At 33.9% G+C, this 22988-nt stretch overlaps 1 protein-coding gene across 8 annotated transcripts in view; it reads right to left on the reverse strand.

The window, feature by feature from the left end:
- Positions 1–22988, reverse strand: part of LOC144958104 (uncharacterized) — a 179867-nt gene that overhangs the window by 151226 nt on the left and 5653 nt on the right. For 3 of the 8 annotated variants that reach the window (XM_078889762.1, XM_078889757.1, XM_078889764.1), the window contains exon 1: positions 81–176. The exons of 1 other annotated variant lie outside the window; for it this stretch is intronic. The gene's annotated coding sequence lies outside the window, so the exon portion shown is untranslated. Of the gene's footprint in view, positions 194–11779; positions 12184–15039; positions 15320–22988 lie in introns of those variants that run through there. 4 more of the 8 variants (XM_078889763.1, XM_078889758.1, XM_078889761.1 and 1 more) reach the window with 3 other exon arrangements.

Genomic DNA, 22988 nt, shown 5'->3' on the forward strand with positions numbered 1-22988 from the left:
AATATAACATTAACAACACTCTCGCTTTACTTAAAGACTCTCATAAAACAAAAACAAAAATCAGTAATAGTTTAAAATACATTTTGTCACAGATGAAATTTCCAGAATATTTTAAAAACGGTATCCTGTCAACTGTCACGGACTCACTAGCATTCAATGGAATTCTAAAAAGACACACGGTATTTATTTACCCAGAACGACTCGTTACGCCCTGCTGGTCTTCAACGCCCGATCGGGTAGGTTTTCTTGGAATAAGAGGAAGGGAAAGGGGAAAGGTCAAAGTCATGACACGAGTTCTTTTCAGCAGGGATATAATAATAGGTCTTGGCAATAATAATGGGGGCGATTATTATTCGAGACATATTGTGTTTAGATAAAATATAATAATATTATAAATGTTTACACTCACTCATACACACACACACAAACATACACACATACACACACACACACACACACAAAGACGATATTTAGTTTGAATAAGTGGCTTAAATCATAAAGCAAGAAAAAATAAGTTTAGTCAAAGTAGTAGAAGTAGCAGTAGTAGTAATAGTAGTAGTAGTAGTAGTAGTAGTAGTAGTAGTAGTAGTAGTAGTAGTAGTAGTTGTTGTAGTAGTAGTAGTAGGAGTAGTAGTAGTAGTAGTTAGTAGTAGTAGTAGTAGTAGTAGTAGTAGTAGTAGTAGTGTAGTAGTAGTAGTAGTAGTAGTAGTAGTATGTAGTAGTAGTAGTAGTAGTAGTGTAGTAGTAGTAGTAGTAGTAGTAGTAGTAGTAGTAGTAGTGTAGTAGTAGTAGTATAGTATGTAGAGTAGTAGTACTGGTGGTAGTAGTTGTAGTACTAGTTGTAGTAGTAGTAGTAGTAGAAGTAGTAGTAGTAGTAGTAGTAGTAGTAGTAGTAGTAGTAGTAGTTGTAGTAGTAGTACTGGTGGTAGTAGTTGTAGTACTAGTTGTAGTATTATTAGTAGTAGTAGTAGTAGTAGTAGTAGTAGTAGTAGTAGTAGTAGTAGTAGTAGTAGTAGTAGTAGTAGTAGTAGTAGCAGTAGTGGCATTGGTAGTAATAGTTCTAATAATGATTTTATTTTTGTTGCTGTATATTATCCTATTTAATGTTTACCACTTATTTCTAATGATACTTTAACCAAGAACCTTTTCTATCAATAACACGATACAACTTAAGAGTTTACAAAATAAAAAATGGCTGACGTTATTTTGAAATTGTGTGTTTGATAAAAGATGTATTAAATGCTTTTGAACATTTAAAACTTAAATCCCATAATTTACCCAAATATTATTTTTAACATTAATTTCAAACAAAAATGTGAACTTAATTCTTTTTTAAACATTTTATTTCTAGGATAAACAATCCAATGTGAAATGATTATCTTTTTTCTGCTAACAGAGGCCACAGTTACCTCCATAAAATATCCTCTTATTTACTCACATTGACTGTTTTGTTTTCCTTCAAAAACTAAAATAAGTGTTGCCTATAAAAGTTGGTAAGAGCTAATCCATAAAGTGAAAAAAATTTGTACTTTTTGGCTATCATTAGATGAGAAATATTATTAGATATAATTAGAATTAATTTACTCGATTTTTGACCAAAAATGAGAAATTATTGACTCTGAACAAGCACGTCTATGCCCCGCTAATATATCAATTTTATTCCAGATTAGAAAGCGAGTGTCATACCACATAGCCCAACAACAGCTTGCCACTTCAATATTCCAAACCATTGTAACTTCATTCAGAAGCCAATGCCGTTCCCTTTTTTCCAAGAATGTATTGGAACTTATTGTTTCATTCCGAAGATCAAAAACTACCATAAAAACGTATCACTCTTATAATCTGAGATCGCAATTAACTGTCGATTCGTAAAAATATTATTTCTACCAGACTTTGTATGATTGCTGTGTATAATTGCTGTTTATAAATCAATAATGAATACCTTTGTTATGTTATAATATATGAATTAACTCATAACCTTCACTTTAATTATACTAAGGTTCGCTTCTACACAAAAGTTGCTGATGTCATCTACATTGAAGGTATGATATGATAATAACAATAATGATGATGATAATAAATAATATAATAATAATAATTAATAATAATAATAATAATAATAATAATAATAATGATAATAATAATTAATAATAAATATAATAATAATAATAAAAAACAAATAATAATAATAAATATATAATAATAATAATAATAATAATAAGTTATATTAAATATAATAATAATATAATAATAATATATAATAATAATAATAATAATAATAATAATAATAATAAATAATAATAATAATAATATAATAATAATAATAATAATAATAATAATAATAATAATAATAATAATAATAATAATAATAATAATAATAATAATAATAATAATTGGTGACTATTATTAGCGTCAAACCGGATGTTTTCCTTTCACTAAACGTTCGATTCACGAACAATCCAAATGGTTTAATCGTAAATCTTATTTAATTTTGCTAGGTTTGAGGGATTTCTATCAGGCAAAATTCTATAAGAATAGATTTCTGTTTATCTGATTTAGCAAGTATAATCAACTACACTAATAAAGACGGACAGACAAACAGACTCGCAGAACACAGCTCGATTAAATGTCAGCAATCGGTGTTGACACAGACAGTGCTCCTTCCCCCGCCCCCCTAATTATTTTTTCTTTTCAAAAATATTGCAATAATCATTTTACGTGTGTGTTATTTTGCATTTTATTCTATTTGTTTTCGACGTTTATTTGATCTCCGGACGAAGGGCTTGTGCCCTAAACGTCCATTGTCTGTTTTGTTCCCATACGAAGCCTCTCCATTTTCACTCTTTCGTTGGTAATTCCAAAATCCGAAAGAGAGCCTTAGAAGGACTAAAAGAGTAAAACAAGAATCAGAATTTAGAATGAGATCGTGGATAAATGAAAAATAGTCAGAGAAATAAGATATAAATTTGTACTACTTGGAAGTAAAAATACAGACAGGGCTCTTAGCACTTAAATACACGTTGACCAAGAAAGGGTTACTGTACCACAGTTCCTCGAAAGACAAAGGGGATCCCCCTTTTTCACGCACGAGTGACCACAAGAATAGTCATGATCCGACGGCCAAAAGATTATCATGTTTTGTGCTATGCAGAATTGAATATATTTCATTGGTAGAGGCTTGGCCAATCCTGGCTGTACTAACTACCTATGTGTGGAACTTTGGAATTTGTTAGGTTTCTATTACAATGATTTGGATGGTGAATTCCCTCTCTCTCTCTCTCTCTCTCTCTCTCTCTCTCTCTCTCTCTCTCTCTCTCTCTCTCTCTATCTATCTATCTATCTATCTCTCTCTCTACCTCTCTCTCTTTCTCTCTCTATATATATTTTCTCTCTCTCTCTCTCTCTCTCTCTCTCTCTCTCTCTCTCTCTCTCTCTGTGTGTGTGTGTGTGTGTGTGTGTGTGTGTCTGTGTGTGTCTATCTCTCTCTCTTTCTCTCTTTCTCTCTCTCTCTCTCAATTTCTCTCTCTCTCTCTCTCTCTCTCTCTCTCTCTCTCTCTCTCTCTCTTTCTTTCTTTCTCCCTCTCTCTCTCATTCGTTTTAACAACGCCACGTCTACATTATCTCATTCATCGATAGTGTTTCATTCATTCTGTTTTGTGGATAAAGAGGAAACCCGAAACGTCCATTTTACCTGTTTTCGTATATTAAATTGAAGCTATAATTCAATTTCACATTGTTATTTATATAGTCAATTAACACAACATTTTTCTTGAATAATAATTTTAAAAAGTATCTGATTGTTTTATATCAATTTATTTGCAATTCCATTTGAAAAAGAGTTCTATTTAATTTAGAAATATTTGTTACCTTATTTTCCTCAATGCCTTATATATTTTGAAAGTTTACGAAATGCAGATATTCCGATTGTGAAGAGCCTTTTTCAAGGACTCAACTATATGCCGATCGGGTTTCGAACACAGAACCTCCTGGTCCAGTAGCGAGTGGCATAGCACTAAACTACATAGACACACAATGAAGCAACCATCCATTCAACACAGCTATGATATAAAAATCAAACAATCGGAATATCTGTATGTCGTCAAATTCTCTCACCGTATTCAGGTGTAAAATGAGTACCTGACCAGTTGTTGTCGCTGTCCGAATAAAATATAAAATCGCCTAACAGGCGTCGTGTCTCATCCTACATGTAAATTGTTGCTTTTGGCTAGGGACCCCTTGTAAATCGCTTTGAATAAGTTAAGAGGATATTACGTTATATGAAAAAAGCTCAAGAAGAGAACACCAGATAAATGGTAAGTCTTGACGAAATATTATTGCTATGAATAACAATTCAAGTTTTCAAGTTTCAAGTTTATTCAATCTTAGGCTTTCGCCAATAAATCACACAATTTGATGACAACATACATGAAAGTGGAAACAAATGGTAAATGGAACCAAATAATAAACTTTTACAATTAATAACCACCAAAAAAAAAAGTACAATAATCGTAATACCACCAATACGTACAATAATAATAATAATAATAATAATAATAATAATAATAATAATAATAATAATAATAATAATAATAATAATAATAATAATAATATATAATATTATTATTATTATTATTATTATTATTATTATTATAATAATAATAATAATAATAATAATAATAATAATAATAATAATAAGAAGAAGAAGAAGAAGAAGAAGAAGAAGAAGAAGAAGAAGAAGAAGAAGAAGAAGAAGAATAATAATAATAATAATAATAATAATAATAATAATAATAATAATAATAATAATAATAATAATTAATAATAATAATAATAATATAATAATAATAATAATAATAATAATAATAATAATAATAATAATAATAATAATAATAATAATAATAATAATAATAATAATTATAATAATAATAATAATGTGAAATTGAATGTTAAGCTTCAATTTGATTACGAAAACAGATAGAATGGACGGTTCGGGTTTCCCCTCAATCAACAAACACTGCAGATGAATGAGATGAGGTGGTAGTGGCGTTGTTAACAACACTACCACATCATCTCATTCATATGTAGTGTTTCATTCATCCTGTTTGTTGATAAAGGGAAAGCCCGAAACGTCCATTCTATCTGTTTTCGTAATCAAATTGAAGCTTACATTCAATTTCACATTGTTATTTATTTCTTCGAGCAACGTTTACATCATGATTATTACTATGACGCATTTAAAGTCAAGGAACATAATAACTTTAAATAAATGTGGGTTTTATCTAACATAACAAAAGGCTCGTGGGAAATCCAAAGGACAAAGTCTTCACACCCACTGAGAGAACGCAATATATTTATTTCATAGAAGTAATGAAATAAAGCTTTGGCATTCCTCCCGACTCTCCTTACAGAAGTAACCACGTCTCACTTCAATTGCTGGTTCTTTGATGCCGTATAGAAAAACCATTTAATGTCACTGATTGTTATGACATAAAGTGTTTTTAATTAACATCATTGCTTCGTGACAAAAATGATTATTATTATTATTATGATTATTATTATTATTATAATTTTTTTTATTTTTTTTTATTATTATTATTATTATTATCATTATTATTATTATTATTATTATTATTATTATTATTATTATTATTATTATTATTATTATTATTATTATTATTATTATTATTATTATTATTATTATTATTATTATTATTATTATTATTTCTGATGCCTCCAGTTCAATGAAGAATGAAAAAAAAAATTGAGCTTTATATAGCGCAATATCCACTAAATATGCTCAAAGCGCTTTACAAGGGGTCCCTGGTCAACAGCAACATTTAACATGTAGGACGGGACATGAAGAAATGAAGAAGTATTAGAGCAAGTTGAAACAAAAAAGGTTATTAATTCGTACAATAAGAAAAAGACAAATGCAATTTTTAGGGCACCTAAATCGACATAAATGTATTGAACATCTTGTTCTCACAGGAAAGATAGAAGGTAAAAAGCGTAAAGGTAGACTAAGAAAAACATATTTGAATTGTTTGAACAGCCGGGTGACAAAGAAAGAGAAGAGTAATATTATTTTTCTGAGGTTATCTGATCAGAGAGATGAATGGCGTACCATGATCACCGATGTCTGGCATAAACTTGGTACTTGAAGTATCATTATTGTTATTATTATTATTATTATTATTATTATTATTATTATTATTATTATTATTATTATTATTATTATTATTATTATTATTATTATTATTATTATTATTATATTGATATAGCGCCAATATCCATAAATAGTGCTCAGGGGTGCTTTACAATACTTTTTTTTTTTAGTATCACACATGTTCATTCATTCGACTACCAAATCACTACAAAGTCACACACACACACACACACCCACACACACACACACACACACACACACACACACCTTGTTTGAAATTCACATAGAATCACGATAAGCAGAATAGAAAAGCGGTTTTTAAATGCCGTTTGAAGACTGGTAGACGTTCAAATTGTCGGTTTTTAGGTGGTAAAGAATTCCATACGTTTGTAGCCGAAAATGCAAAACCACGCTCAGCAAACTGTTCTTGGGATGTTTTTCTCCATTAGCGAAGAACTGCCGGATCGCAGAGATCGAGTTGGTTTATATGCACCGACAAGGCATGGAAGGTATTCATGTGATGTATGGTGAAGGCAATTGTAAGCAAAACATGCGATTTTGTATTTGATTCTTTTCTCTTTTGGAAGCCAGTGTAGTGACTTAAGGACTGGTCTTATATTATTGTCCCAAGGCTTAGTACTTGTAACTATACGAGCAGCTTTGTTTATGGCCTCAGAACGGTATCATGTCAGAGTGAGTTAGGTACGATTGAAACAAAAATGAATTTATAATTGCGAGTATAAAGTCTTGAATTCGTTTTATATACTTTATTCAAGAGCAAGAATAGTTACTTTGGTTATAACGCAGCAATGATAAAGTAATCCTAATTTCTGATTTTTTTCAACTCGACTCACAGCCAGATTAGAGGCAATGGGTGGCCGATCACATACTGTGTATTAATGGATCCAAATGTATTGCTTCTTGGATGTGGGAGAATGGTCCCTTTAACTCTCTCCTTACCAGCCAATTTCAGGATTTTCCCCAAAACGTTACATCCAACTAAAGCAAAAATATATTTTTTATCACTCAAACACAAGAGCAGTAGGTTCTTGCGATAAATACCTTCTGTAGCAAAACAGGCTCTACAACACACTGGTCATTTTCTTTTATTTTGATGGTGTACAACAAAAATTTGAATAAGAAAAATGTTGATTGTATTTCGTAACGAATAGGACGATTTTCCTATCGTTGGTAAGGAGAGGGTTAAGCTTGCGGAACTGTGTATATGAGGTCTTATTACCAAGCTTTGACGCTGAGTCTTAGGAAAAAAAAACTTTACACAAAATTACCTAACGGGTTTGGCGGTTTGGTGATTTTGTAATGATATGACTTAAAATGTTATGTTTCGAGTTTTGAACTAGTTCACATTACTGCAGCACTATGTAGCGAACATGGTTCTTACGAGATATTTAGTGTTGTTTGTTGTTGCTGGTTTCATACCCCTTAAATGTGGATTTACCATACCCAATGCGCTTCACCATGCTGTGTTCATATCAATCGTTTGATAAAATTAAGCTCAGATTGCGCAATATAAAATCTAGATCTTCAATCCTTTCTCGGAGTTATCATTTATTTAATTGAGATTTTTTAACAATTTAGCTTTTTTTTAAAATAGCGCAATATCCACTAAACGTGCTCAAGGCGCTTTACAAGGGGTCCCTGACTAACAGCAACACGTAACATGTAGAACGGGACATTATTCCTGTTAGGCGATATTAAAATTTTTTCCGACAGAGACAAAGTTGTTCACGGCCAGGTACTCATTTTACACCTGAGCACGGTGGGAGAATGTGAGTAAAGAGCCTTTTCCAAGGACTCAAATATGCGCCGAGCGGGCTCGAACCCAGGACCTTCCGATCCGAGGTCGAGTGTGTCATACCACAAGACCACATAGCCGCACTACCTCTACATCATTAACTATACCTTTGTGCTGACTTAATGTTGTGTTCGCATACGGCATTTACTCGTAACTCCAAATGAAATGGATAAATAACTGCATAACAATTACGATAGAAAATAAAAATAAAAATATATCATTTATAAAAAGGGAGAAGAACGGTGGGGGGGGGGGGGCATAACAAAAATGCTTATCTACATTGTGTCTACCAGTGTGTCTGTGTTGTGTGTGTGTGTCTGTGTGTGCGTTGTTGTGGGTGTGGTTACCAGCGTGTGTTAATGTGTTTTGAACACAATACAATTCTTTTACACAAGAGCTTATAAGAGCTTATTCATCGGCATTCGACTACGATAATTATTGCTGGGTTTGTAATGGCTTGTAAACTTTGATGGGCGCCCTATGTATTTTGTAATACGATAATGAAAATAGAATGACATAACTGCATTGATTCGTTCAAGTGATGATAAAATTTTCAAGAGGGGTGAGAAGGGGGCGGGGGGGGGGGGGGGGGGTTGTATTTATCTATTTATATCTTTGAAGAGCTCTTCCCATTGGACAAGTAATACATTTATTTTTAACAGTCACGGAAATATTCTATGACGGTCATCCCTGCCTTGTTGGAAATAAAACTAGCATGCTAGCTGGCACAAGGGATCAGACATTCGGTCGGCAGAGATGCACGAAAGATATTCTTAACTCAAACCATTTTGGACTTAATACGTCAATACAAACAAAAGAAAAATCCTGGTATCCGTAATCTAATGGAACGAAGTCTAGACATACAGTAGACAATTATAAGAATGTCAAAAACTTTAAATAACTACGTACCATGCTTTTTTTTTTAACTTTTTATCAACCTGCGTTGGCTATGTGTAATCTTTCACAATCTATTTTAAAAATTCTAGTTACATTACAAATCCATTATTACAACTCTACTCTACCTTCATGTCCAATTTTTATAGCATTGCTTGTAACTGCTGTATATTTTATGAATATTTTATGTTATTTTATTATATTTAATGTTTATTTTGCTTTTAATTAGCTTCGTATTTTCATCAATTAGTTCATGACATTGTATAAATCTGTGCTAATAAACGATGAATGATGTGTAAAATCATAATAAATGCCATTCAGGATCAATAAAGTATATCTTATCTTATCTTATCTTGTATTTGAGCAATCTACTTGAAATGTTTCGTCTACGACTGCATTAAACAATGCACTGATGCCACTGATGGTTTAGACGTGTGTTATAACGTTCTACACACAGAGATAAAAGAGTTAGTTCAAAATGCATGGGCTCGACTCATTATTCAAGACATGAGAAAATCAATTGGGTCATTGGAAATGTCGCGTCTATGTAGGAGAGACGTGACAAGTAGGAATAGACAAATAGAAGTTGGATAGTTTTCCTCAAAGACATAAGTCGTCCGGTGCCTCTTTTACCCTGTTATAGTTTGTTTAAAGTTCCCGACAACTCGACAGATAGTAAGAATTTTTTTTTATTTAAGGAAATAGGTAGTAGAAGTATTTTTGGTATGTTATATAGGGATAGAATGAAATGTCTACTATCAAAAGGCCTTGAATCCACCTTTAGATTCTTGACAGTAATCATTGGCAGATTCCAAACAGGGCTTGAGAATGAAAGTAACAAATTAACAAGGTATAGAAGACTTCAAGCAGCTTTCGGATCGGAAGGTCATGGGTTAGAGCTCCGCTCGACGCATAGTTGAATCCTTGGAAAAGGCTCTTTACCCACATTCAGTCGGCTTATTCAAGTGTAAAATTAGTACATGGCCGTCAACAGCGTTGTCCAAAAAAAAAATGTAATTTCGCCTGCCTAACAGGTGTCATGCCTCTTCTATATGTTACGTGTTGCTGGGGTGTGTCGTTTTTACAACATCCGCTGTAAACCGCCAAAATCCGCTAAAACCCAACAAAGTTGTGGGAAGTGGACAACAGTGGGGAGTAAACCATGGACCCTTTGTAAAGCGCTTTGAGCACGTTTAGTGGATTTTGCGTTTCATAAAATCTCACTTATTATATTTATATTTATTTATAAAATTGGAATGATGATGAAAATGGCAACAAAAGTTTTTCGTTCAAAGACCAGTTTCCAAGTACTTGACAACGTAACTTAATGAATAAATCCTACATAAAAAATGAGCTTTTATATAGCGCAAAATCCACTAATCGTAATCACTATAGAAGGAATGATTGACTCAATTGTAAGCCCTTCATTAGAATATGAAATGATATTATATTATGATCAAGAATAATAATAGTCCTCCGTACCAGGAAGTTAATCGGATTTCTCTTGGTATTTCTTCAAACGATATAACGACAAAGACAACCTTTATGTGACTATGTGATCTAGTGGTATGACACTCGCTTTCGGATCCTTAGGTCCAAAGGTTCAAGCCTCGCTAGGCGCATAGTTGAGTCCTTGGAAAAGACTCTTTACTCACATTCTCTCAACGTACTCAGGTGTAAAATGAGTAGCTAGCAGCGTTAACAGCGAGGTCCGAAAAATTGTAATATCGCCTAACAGGCGTCATGTCTCATCCTACGTGTTAAGTGTTGCTGTTGGCTAGAGACCCTTGTTAAGCGCTTTGAGCACGTTTAGTGGATATTGATCTATATAAAAGCTCAATTTTTATGTTTATGTATCTCAGTGGATTTACCATGTTCAATTCGCTTCACAGTGCTTCATTATTTCCAATGGCAAACCTCCTATGGAAAATCATTTTTCGGCTCCATGCAGTCCTTTAGGATTCTTTCACGGGTTTAGATTTATTAAATGAGTTGTTGTTTTTGTTTTTAATTGCGCGATATAAAAATCTGACGAATTTAATCAATCCAAACCCATGTCAGAATACCTTTACTTCACCATTCAAAGTATTATTCTTAGATATTTTATAATCAATAATTAATTTGAAAAAAAATGCTTCTTTTTTAAAAGAATTCTAGTTACACATGGCTAGTCCAAGGGGATTCCCCTATAATCAGAGCTGAGACGTCACTAGCAAATGCCAAGTTGGTAGTTTTAATGCACATTTATAAATGGTCACTCTCTCTCCTTATTGGTCATTTTCAGTATTCTCCCAAAAATGGCAGGCTTACCAAACAGAACAATTGTTGTTTTTTTAAGTCAAACAATCTCTCTACAAAACAACTTTATGTTCTTATTAATTAAACAATAATCATTCTTCAAAGTTTGTGATGTACAAAATAGACTATATCTGAATAAGAAAAAATGTATTTTGTGTCGTAACAAATGTGACGATTTTGTTGTCGGTGGTAAGGAGAGGGTTAAACAATAAACAAAGGTCTTGTCTAGACACCAACCATGGAAATGGGATAAGCAGCAATTCAAGATTGTTATCCACTTTTACGGCATTTACTAGAAAATGTGATGCCTCTATAATTTGGCATCAGTAAATTTTGTTTGGCACTTAATCTAAAATTATCTGGCACTAGAAAATTGCTGGTCTAGACATATGCCGGCTATTTTTGGTTTTTGTGTGACTTTTTTCACATTTTAAATGACATTTAACGATTTATTATCTGACGTCGCAAACTATTATTGAAAACATGATATCATTACGCGTTGCTATTTAGGGAGAGGGGCGGAATAGTGCAACTTGTGCAATACTCGTAAATGCCTATATCCTGTTCTCAAGCATACATTGAATTTTGTTTATAAAATGGCTTACCTAGTCTTTAAACTGAGTGCATTTAATGTCCACTCCGGTCCGTTTTGCCTTCCATTTGACTTTTCCTCTCAGTGAGTCTCTTGTTTTAGCACAACATGTCCCGTCCTAAATGTTAAATGTTGCTGTTGGCCAGGGACCCCTTGTAAAGCGCTTCGAGCACATTTAGTGGATATTGCGCAAGCTCCTAAAAGCTCATCAAAACAAAGTGAGTGCAACTCACTCGTTTTAGTTGCCGAATCGTACAGGAATCGGACGCGGACGTTTTTGTCTCGGAATTAAAATTTCTTTCAATTAACCAGTACATTTTTTTATCAATCAAAACATTGAATTTGTCACACACCCTCACACGTGCTCGGACAAACAAAGTTGGTTGTTTATAAACAGAAAAGTGAGTGGAGCAGGCACTTATGTTGGTAACAACAAGATATGAAGTGAGTAGAAAAGTGCCAGAAGACAATAGAGAATAAAAATTTTTTTCGCGGCGGTGGTGGGGTTTGAACCTGCGACCTTATTGGTACGACAACTCCGCCTGGCAGGTGAGAGCGTGGCTCTACCCTGTGAGCTATCCACGAACACAAAATATTCGTTTCAAACCCAAAGTCATTTCTAGATCCCTCTCTCACCCACTTCTTGAGATCGCCGATTCGTTCACCACCATCGCGAAATAATTTTGACCAGCAGTTAAGCTTAATAGCCAATATTCTCATCACAAACATATAACATAGAAACGATTGAGACATTGAGTATGCTCCGGTGTATGGGGTGAATTTTTTAATTCAGAAAAGTGAGTGGAGCAGGCACTTATGTTGGTAACAACAAGATTCTCTATTGTCTTCTGGCACTTTTCTACTCACTTCATATCTTGTTGTTACCAACATAAGTGCCTGCTCCACTCACTTTTCTGAATTAAAAAATTCACCCCATACACCGGAGCATACTCAATGTCTCAATCGTTTCTATGTTATATGTTTGTGATGAGAATATTGGCTATTAAGCTTAACTGCTGGTCAAAATTATTTCGCGATGGTGGTGAACGAATCGGCGATCTCAAGAAGTGGGTGTGAGAGAGGGATCTAGAAATGACTTTGGGTTTGAAACGAATATTTTGTGTTCGTGGATAGCTCACACGGTAGAGCCACGCTCTCACCTGCCAGGCGGAGTTGTCGTACCAATAAGGTGGCAGGTTCAAACCCCACCACCGCCGCGAAAAAAAATTTATTCTCTATTGTCTTCTGGCACTTTTCTACTCACTTCATATCTTGTTGTTTATAAACAGTAACGTGAATGAAATCAAACTCTCTGATCATTGTTATTGGGTTTTTTACCGCCAAATGGGTGACTAGTTATCACACGATTTTCTCGATCAGATTCCTCCTCTAGGTTCCATGCCTTGTCCAGGCTTCGGATACTGCATGAATTATCTCTCTCCATTCCTCCCTGTCTCTTGCTTTTTCAAACAGCTCTTGGATTGTTAGGTTGGTGAAGCCCTTCAGTTGGTCTATGAGTGTTTTTCTTTGTCTCCCCCGGGCGCGTTTACCAGGTATTTTTCCACAACTTGCCAGGTATTCATTTTTATCTTTCCTTACTATGTGTCCGAAAAAGGATAGTTGTCGATCCGCTATTAAGGGCATTAGTTTCCTTTGTTGGTATGTTTGTTTTAGCACTTCTTCGTTCGTTTTGTGTGCAGTATACGATATTCTCTGCATCCTTCTCAAGCACCACATTTCAAAAGCTTCAATGTTCTTTTGTGTTTCTGCATTTGTAGTCCAGCTTTCGCATCCGTATAACAAGATTGGCCACACGTAGCACTTCAAGACTCGGAATCTAATCCCGAACGACATCTGTTTGTTTTTCAAAATGTTTCCCAGGTCCATGAAGGCCTGTTTGGCTTGAGTTATTCTTGCTCGTATGTCTCGGTTACATCTTCCATCTGTTGTCACTATTGAACCTAGGTATTTAAAACTTTCTACGTTGGTAAGTTGCTCGCCGTGAATCGTTATATTGCAGGTGTTGTTGTTTTCGGGGGTTTTCTGTATTACCATGCATTCCGTTTTGGTGATATTCACTTCCATTCCCTTGGCTTCACTATCTACTACCACTTTGTCAACAATCTTTTGAAGTTGGATTTCTGATGTTGCAATGAGTACCGTATCGTCTCCGTATCTTATATTATTTATGTTGTGACCTCCTACTTTTATTCCCTCCATATTAGTTATGCCCCTCATGATTGTTTCTTGGTATAGATTAAACAGATCTGGTGAGGCAACACACCCTTGACGGACTCCTTTCTTAATAGGAATGGAATTTCCTGTAGAGTTTCCGATTTTGATAGATGCCTGCTGGGTGTAGTATAATGTTTGCATGAGTCTGAGGTCTTTCTCATCAGCGCCAATGGAGTGCAGTTGTTTTAGTATTTCTTCGTGGCGTACTCTATCAAAGCTTTTTTGTAGTCGACAAAACAGAGGTATAGTGGGGTCTGAACCTGTATAGCTCTTTCACTTAAAACACGGAGGAGGTATATTGCGTTCCTTGTCCCTCTGTCAGGTTGGAATCCATATTGTTCTTCTGCGATTTCGGGGTTAATCTTATTCCTTAGCCTGTTGATAATTATACGCAACAGTATTTTGTTGATGTGGCTTATTAAACTTATAGTTCTAAAATCAGATTATGAACGTTTAAATGTGCATATAGTTTTCTGTGTTGACTCAATTGATCAAGCGGTAGAACAGTGGGTATTTTACTTAAACACACACAATCTATGGTAAAACCTGTGTAGTTTGCTGTGTCTACCAATTATTGCTATTGTTTACATTATGACGATTGTCCGAGAGGCGTGGTTATCTACCTTATATCTATAAAAACAAAGACAACACGTCAGCTGAATTTATTTTTGCCACATGGTGTTCGAATTTTTAACGCGCAACTGTTATTTAAATTAAATACTATCTTTTAAATACACACACACAAGCTCGGACTAATGGCCAGAGGTATGGCCTAGCTCAATTTCTCAAATTAATATATAAAGTATTGCTATTGGTTCTTGGTTGTTTATTTTTACATTTTTGTACATTGCATATATTATATATATATATATATATATATATATATATATATATATATATATATATATATATATATTATAATCTGTCGCCATAGATTCTCAACTTTGTGTTTATACATTTTCATGCATGCCACGTCTGTAAGCGAATTTCCATTTTTTATGAATAAAGTATATATTATCTTATCTTATCTTATCATACCTGTCTATTTCCTCTCTAAAAGTGAAACAACATACGTAGTTTTTTTTTGTTATTGTAATAAGAACACATTTGGATTATCAGTTCTCACTAAATAAATATTTGAATAGTAATATAAACGTTTTTGGTTACACGCTTGCTGGGATGCTTCATAATTTTGTTGTGAGTAAATTACAGAAATGTTTAGCGTTTATGACACACTAAATATTCACGAACAGGGGAGGAAATTGAATGCATTAAGTTTAAAGGCCTATACACATGTACACACATACACTTATAAAACACTCACATACCCATCCACATACACACCCACGCACACACCCACCCACCCACCCACCCACACACACACACACACACACACACACACACCCACCCACACACACACACACACACACACACACACACACACATTGTTGGACATTTTGTAATCAACTTATCTGTTTATTGATATTAATTTCGTCCCATTTTTGTTTCACCCCCCAAGTGTTCAGTTGTCATTATCTCAATGTTGTATTTCACAGGATCGATAGACCATAGATATATTCATAGGTTCAGAGAGGCAAGAAGATCGATAATTGCGATAGGAATAGTTCCCCTACAGAGTTCTTGGAATTGGGCTTTGTGTTTTGGTTGATTGATTGCTATCACGATTTTAAAGTCTATTGATACCATGCACTCAGTTAAAATAATCAAAACATCCGTCAGCAGGATTTTTATGTACCAACACACAAGACTATGTGTAACATTAAACGTTTATAGTCTGGTCGATACAATTTAGTGAGAATTACTCATAAAAATGGCTGTCTGAAAACAATAACAATGAGCTGAATGCCTTAAATATCACTCCATGGAGTTCAAAAAGACAAACAAGCTATTAATAGCCGTATAAGAAAATGGAATATATAGTATGGTGTGAGAAAATATGGTTGGATAATGTGATATTCGCGGGAAAATTAGAGGGGAAAAGAACACCTGGGGGAACAAACTGTTACAGTATGGCGGCTGGAAACAGAAAGAATCAACGGAATGGACAGCCATGATCGCCAACGCATTGAAGCACGACACAACACGATTGAATAAATATGATTGATCCTGATACTAAACTGAGTAGCAGCTACGGCGAACTACGTTTGCAAATGAAATCATTCTTTAAAAAATAATTTGAAACTGTGAAGTTTAAACGTTTGAAAACACTTCTCAATTCCGTGATAATCTGTCATTTAGTACAATTTTTTTTAAATTGATAACGAGAATTACAAGTTTGATATGATTTTGATACATCTTGTGGACATTCTGTGATCTCATTTAGCGAATTGTAAGATTATTGGCTATAGAATCAGGAATATTGTTCCAATGTTCTACCAGCATTTCCCCATTTCCACAAAACGTGAGATCAGTCGCACGATTTCTGCCTTCATACCGACTAGAATATAAAATATTGATATTGCCCAAGTCACCAGAGCAAGACGGTCAAACTACCCGTGTTCTTTTCAACCACCCCCCCCTCCCCCCGAAAAAAATAAACCCCAAAATCTGGCTGCTATTTGTTGCTTTTGCTTAATAATTAAATTTGGCTCTTGCTTGTAATCCCATGGAAAGCACCTAAAGACAGACCGTCTATGACTTAGGCAAAAATAAATGAGGAACCGTAATTGATAGTTCACCCGTCACTAAGCATTACCCTATCAGAAAAGCTCCTGCCATTTACTCATTCTTGTCCCCTTGACAATTTATTTCTTATATGAAAAGGCCTGAGAGATCTTAAGCACTTGTCAAACACATAAATAAGTCAGGCCCAGTTAGTGTGTATTTCTCACAATATTTTGACACACCGAAGAAGGGATTGCATTTCAAAACCTGAGGAGACGATGCATTTTTTAAAAATCGTCTGTGTTCAAATTGGAGTGATGCTCAGGATCTGTGGGCTGCGGGAGATAGGCATTAACGTAAGATGGCTCTGAGTCTTCGGTTCACAGTCAGCGGTTGATTTCTGGGCTAAAATCTACTTTATTTTAAATTTCCGATTCAAAAATAATAGAACTTAAATGTTTATTTGACAATTTTAATAAAATATACGATAAGTGATGTCATTTTTAAAATTGGATGTAAAAGTCACGAGTGGAAATAACGATATGGCATTATCCAGCTGACAGGCAATTACGTCCCTAGTGATGAAGACGCAATCTTCACACCTATTTGAGAAATCGCTCAAACTCCGCCAATATCGTACAGTAAAAGTGTAAACATCTGGCAGACACTCCCCATCTCCCTGTCTTCAAAACAAAGAATCATATGAGAATTAACAGGACATGCCAGCCTTATAAATCCTGCAACTCACAACAAGACATTCTTTCCTACAAAAAATCTCCAATAAAAGACGTGTTTTTATCCTGTCTCAATTTTGTGATATTCATTAATAAGGGGTGAGTGGATTACTTTGAGTTAACTTTCTTAACTTTTTTTCTAATCTACAGTCTGTATCAACATCTTTTTCTGCATACGTATACGTCTCTATTCCTATGAAGTTGATATACATGATATCATTATGACTTTGCTACAAGTAATGTGAACATATTTTTAATAACATGGTTTCGCAAGTTTATTTATCTAGCGCAGTCCGGTACTTCTTGAGGCTAGAATTTCTATCAGTTGTTTATTTCATGCTATCTGGGCGTTAGCGTCATATATATATATATAATATATCATATATAATCTCCCTGACTGAGGGCACTCCAGTACGGAGGACAGGCCAAAGAAGATTAACACGGAGAAATCTGTCCGTCTGTTTATAGATAGTATGCAGATGACGTCACTCAGGCCTTTGTTATTGTTTTTGCCATCCGCGTTTGTGAGTTGTTCTCACTAAACTGTATTAACCAGACTATAAAAGTTCATGGTTACACAGAGTTTGTGTGTTGGTCCGTTATACTTCCGGATGGCAATGTTGTGAACTCCTTGGCCAAGCGCATTCTATCTATATTTATATCAAACCAGATTTTCATCCCTTCCGGGTTTGGACATTGGAAGAACTGTCCAGACGCACCATTGAATCAAACGGCACATTTACAACTTGAAGCAGAGAGACGGTCAGTTCAGCTAAGGACCTCAGCTGCAAACTTGCTAAGAATCACAGCAATAAAAAAAAATATTGCTTTCCTTTGTTACTGCCCTCTGATGGAAATATAAAACATTATAAACATGTAAATATGTACCATACTATTTATAACAGAGTAAATCTAATTTACTTTTATTGCCAATTATAAGTGGAACTGAAACTTGTTTTTTCATTACTTATTGTATTGTGAATGTTATATCCTTAAACAGCTATACGAGCCAATAATCATTGCTGTTAAATGTCTCCATTTAATTTTTCACGGGGAAATCATAGTATCTGCAGACCTCTATATAATATAGATAGTATGGAGATGACGTCACTCAGGCCTTTGTTATTGTTTTTGCCATCCGCGTTTGTGAGTTGTTCTCACTAATCTGTATTAACCAGACTATAAAAGTTCATGGTTACACAGAGTTTGTGTGTTGGTCCGTTATACTTCCGGATGGCAATGTTGTGAACTCCTGGGCCAACCGCATTCTATCTATACTTCTAATTAAGAGAGCGATTCGGTGCGCGCAGGAACTGACAACCTATGGAAAGCGATCGTGTGGTGTGGAGGGTTATTACATAAATTCTCTTAAATTTTAAAATCTAATCTCCATCTTTAATACCACATTACATATACGTTGATTGAACAACTGAAGGCTATAAGATAATAGTTTAAAAAAGGCATCCACGTCATAGCTTGACGGGCATAGACACAAGAGGCCAGAGATGAACCATCAATTAATCTAATCTTTTCTTTTAAAAAGAGAGATCGTGAAATTGATAAAATCAAAAATTGAAATTAATTAAACGTGTATTCCCAATCCCAATCACATCTCTACTAATACTCTTTCTCACTCCGAGAGAATACGAGATAACTGAACTTCAAATATATTTGAGGTAAGTAAAGAATCTAAGTTCTCTTAGTCACCCTAAAATTGTATGAGAGAAAATGAATTCATCACCAGATTGAATAGAAACGAAACATGTAAATAAGATGAGCATCCATTCGCAGTACCGTATAGTCTAGAGTATTTTTACGGGAAACCGACAAAATATTAGTTTAATTAGAATTAAGCTTTGTCTTTCGACATAAGAATTAAAACACATACACACACACATTAACACACACAACTAACACACAAACACACACATTCAAACACACAAACACACACAGACACACACACATACAGACACACACACGCACACAATCACATTAAACTTAGTTCGTTATGTCTATAAAACAAAACTTATAATCCTCATCAATCAGTAGACTGAGAGAAATCAACGAGTTAACAGTTTTTGTTTATAACATCTTTTTGGACATGATTATGCACATTGTGGCCCAAATGACCGAGAACGATATTTCACTCCCAAAATCCACCCCGGCGACATAATTTGACACTAAAAAATGATTAGAGCCTTGAGGCAGTTCTTTGTGTTTATAAAATATGACTTTTATACGTAAGTTCATTCAACAATGTAGGTCTGTGTCGAACCAACGATTATTGCCTAATTCTCGTCTAAATCATAACATATAAATAGTGCCCAGAGAGATATTGCATGGGTTGTTACGCTATTTGGAGTTTGACTATAACATGCATATTTGGTCCGTTACTGCCCCCCCCCCCCCCACCCATATATATATATAATATATTATATATATATATATATATATATATAAACATTTGAAGGATAATTAAGGTTGTTTGACTTCTACAACGTTGTTATCGAGCGTTGCTCTCATCAGGATAACAACGTTGTAGAAGTCAAACAACCTTAATTATCTTTCACATGTTTATAAATAGCTCCTTTTATCCTAAAGTTGAGCACTATTATTTCATGGTTTTTGTTTTTATAATTTATATGTATATATATATATATATATATATATATATATATATATATATATATATATATATATATATATATATATATATATATCCTTTCTTTAAAAAAATATAGCCTTGTGGAGAACATTGTGCTTATTTGAGTCAATAAAAAACAACACTACTGAAAGATTTGAAAATTAGAAATGTATTTTTTACAGATAGACAAACAGATAACTTGATTTCCTTTTATAATTTAAAGTCAGTTTGAAAGTTCGTTGAGTCACACAGATATCACAAAATACGTACCGACGACACTAACACTCTCAAAAACAACCAATTTTGTCACTGTAAAAAGTTGTCAGTTTGGCGTTTTTACGACAGGAAGAACAACCAAAAGTTGACAGAAGGAGTTTGACTATTGTTTTGATTTTTAGCCGCCATTTTGATTTGTGAAGTATTGAAAGGTAGTGCAATGCAGTCCGAGTGTCTTTTTTTCTATTAGGGTTAGCTCGAGATCGAAAGATTTTTTTTCTATTAGGGTTAGTCATAAGTCTTAGTAAAGGTGCTAGGGTGTTTGTTTTTCCATAAGTTAAGTAACGGGGAGACATTCCGAAAGCTCCTACATCCCCAGTATTCTTTCAATTTGTATTTTCACCGTTGATCTTTTGTCAGGCGTTTATTTATTCAATTTGTCATCATTTTTTTTCTATTAGGGTTAGATCTAGATCGGAGGATTTTTTTCTATTAGGGTTAGTCATGTCTTAGTAAAGGTGCTAGGGTGTTTGTTTTTCCATAAGTTAAGTAAAGGGAATACATTCCGAAAGCTCCTACATACCCAATATAATGTATTCACTTAATGTAAATGCTGCTGCTCGAACTCGAAGAAATAATAATGTGAAATTGAATGTAAGCTTCAATTTAATTACAAAAACAGATCAAACAAACGTTTCGGGTTTCCCCTATATCAACAAAACAGGATGAATGAAACACCACAGATGAATGAGATAATGTGGTAGTGGCGTAGTTAAGATGGATAAACAAAAAGCTCCTAACACCCCAGTATTCTTTCAATTTGTATTTTCACCGTTGATCTTTTGTCAGGCGTTTGTTTATTCAACTTGTCATCATATAGAAGCATTTTAGAATATGGCGTCTAGCAAGGTTCGGTTTTAGCTCCTATCCTTTATACCCTTTATACTTTACCATTAGGCAGTGTAATACGCTCCCATTCTGCTAATTACCACATATATGCTGACGCCACGCAGCCATACAAATCTGCTTCTCCTCATGATCTCTCCTCTCTTGTCTGTCATTTAGAAAATTGTTGTGACTCCATCAAAAGTTGGATGCTTGCAAATCAGCTATTGTTGAATGAAGACAAAACTGAAGTTGTTTTGATAGGAACTCAGCTTAAATTAAAGTCTTTCCAATTTTCAAATCCTACTCTAACTATATCTGATTCTGATATTTCTATTTCTGAAAAGGCTAAAAATTTAGGTGTCATTCTGGATAGTTCTTTGTCTATGGATCAGCATATAATCAATAATGTGAAAATTATGTACTTTGAGCTCCGTAGAATATCACATATGAGGTCGTTTTTACCTTTCAACACCTTGAAGATAATTGTCTCTGCTTTGGTCTTGTCACGTCTTGACTACTGCAACTCACTGCTCGCTGGTCTCCCTAATAACAAAATAAACAAGCTCCAGAGAGTACAGAATTGTACGGCTAGGTTAGTCCTGGGAAAATCTCATTACGATGATACAAAGGACATGCTTCGAATCCTCCACTGGCTGCCAGTCCGGGCTAGAATTGAATATCAAATAGCCCTTATCTGCTTTGGTGTATTTGAGTCTTCTGTCCCTCTATACATTCAACACTTACTCCAACCATACGTACCTCTGAGAGATCTTAGATCCCACGATTCAAAATTGTAAGCATCTCCTAAAACTAAACTAAAGTATTTTGGTGATAGGTCTCTTATGAAATTCGGACCCACGGTTTGGAATGATCTCCCTCAATCTGTGAGATTCTCGAGCTCAATAGACATTTTCAAAAAGAATCCTGAAAATATATGTTTTCATGAAATATTTACTTAACCCACTCAACCCTAACACCGACTATATCCGTTGTTTACCCGGGTTACTCTTACCCCATACCTATTTATTATTACATTTTTCTGAGACAAATTATAGGCGTAGTATCAAAGCTAATGTTTTTAGTTTTTGCATGTTAATGATAGTTGAATAAAACTATATATGTACATGCTCATTTTTAATTTAATTATTTTTTCCAATTTTGAAAAGTAGCAAAAATCTCTAGGATTGAGTGAGTTAATTGAATTTTCAATGTATTGTATGTGACATTTATATTGATGATGCATTGATGCCTTTTATGCTCTTGATTGTTTTGATACTTTGGTTGAATTGTATTTCTCTTTTGTTTAAAGCGCTTTGAGGTTTCGACGAAAGGCGCTATATAAATATGTTTATTAGTATTATTATTATTATTATTATTATTATTATTATTATTATTATTATTATTATTATTATTATTATTATTATTATTATTATTATTATTATTATTATTATATTATTATTATTATTATTATTATTATTATTATTATTATTATTATTATTATTATTATTATTATTATTATTATTTCTAAAAGGTGTGCAATTAACTAAGTGAAAAGAGGGGAGGCGGGGAGGAACTGTGTAATGCAGTTTAAAATGTGAAATATAAATACGTGTAGACTGTGTTGGAAAATAAATACAATGTAATTGAAAATCCTTTCTTAAGAAATATAGATAGCCTTATGGAGAACATTGTGGAATTTGAGTCAATAAAAAACATTATACGGCACACAACTCTACTGAAAGATTTGAAAATCAGAAATGTACTTTTTACAGGAAAAAACAGATAACATGATTTCCTTTTATAATTTAAAGTCAATTTGAAAGTTCGTTGAGTCAAAACAGATATTATAAAATATGTACCGATGACACTCACACTCACAA

Source organism: Berghia stephanieae, chromosome 12, assembly GCF_034508935.2.
Source record: "Berghia stephanieae isolate SIO BIC M18660-M18661 chromosome 12, UCSD_Bste_1.3, whole genome shotgun sequence".
Lineage (NCBI taxonomy): Eukaryota > Metazoa > Mollusca > Gastropoda > Nudibranchia > Aeolidiidae > Berghia > Berghia stephanieae.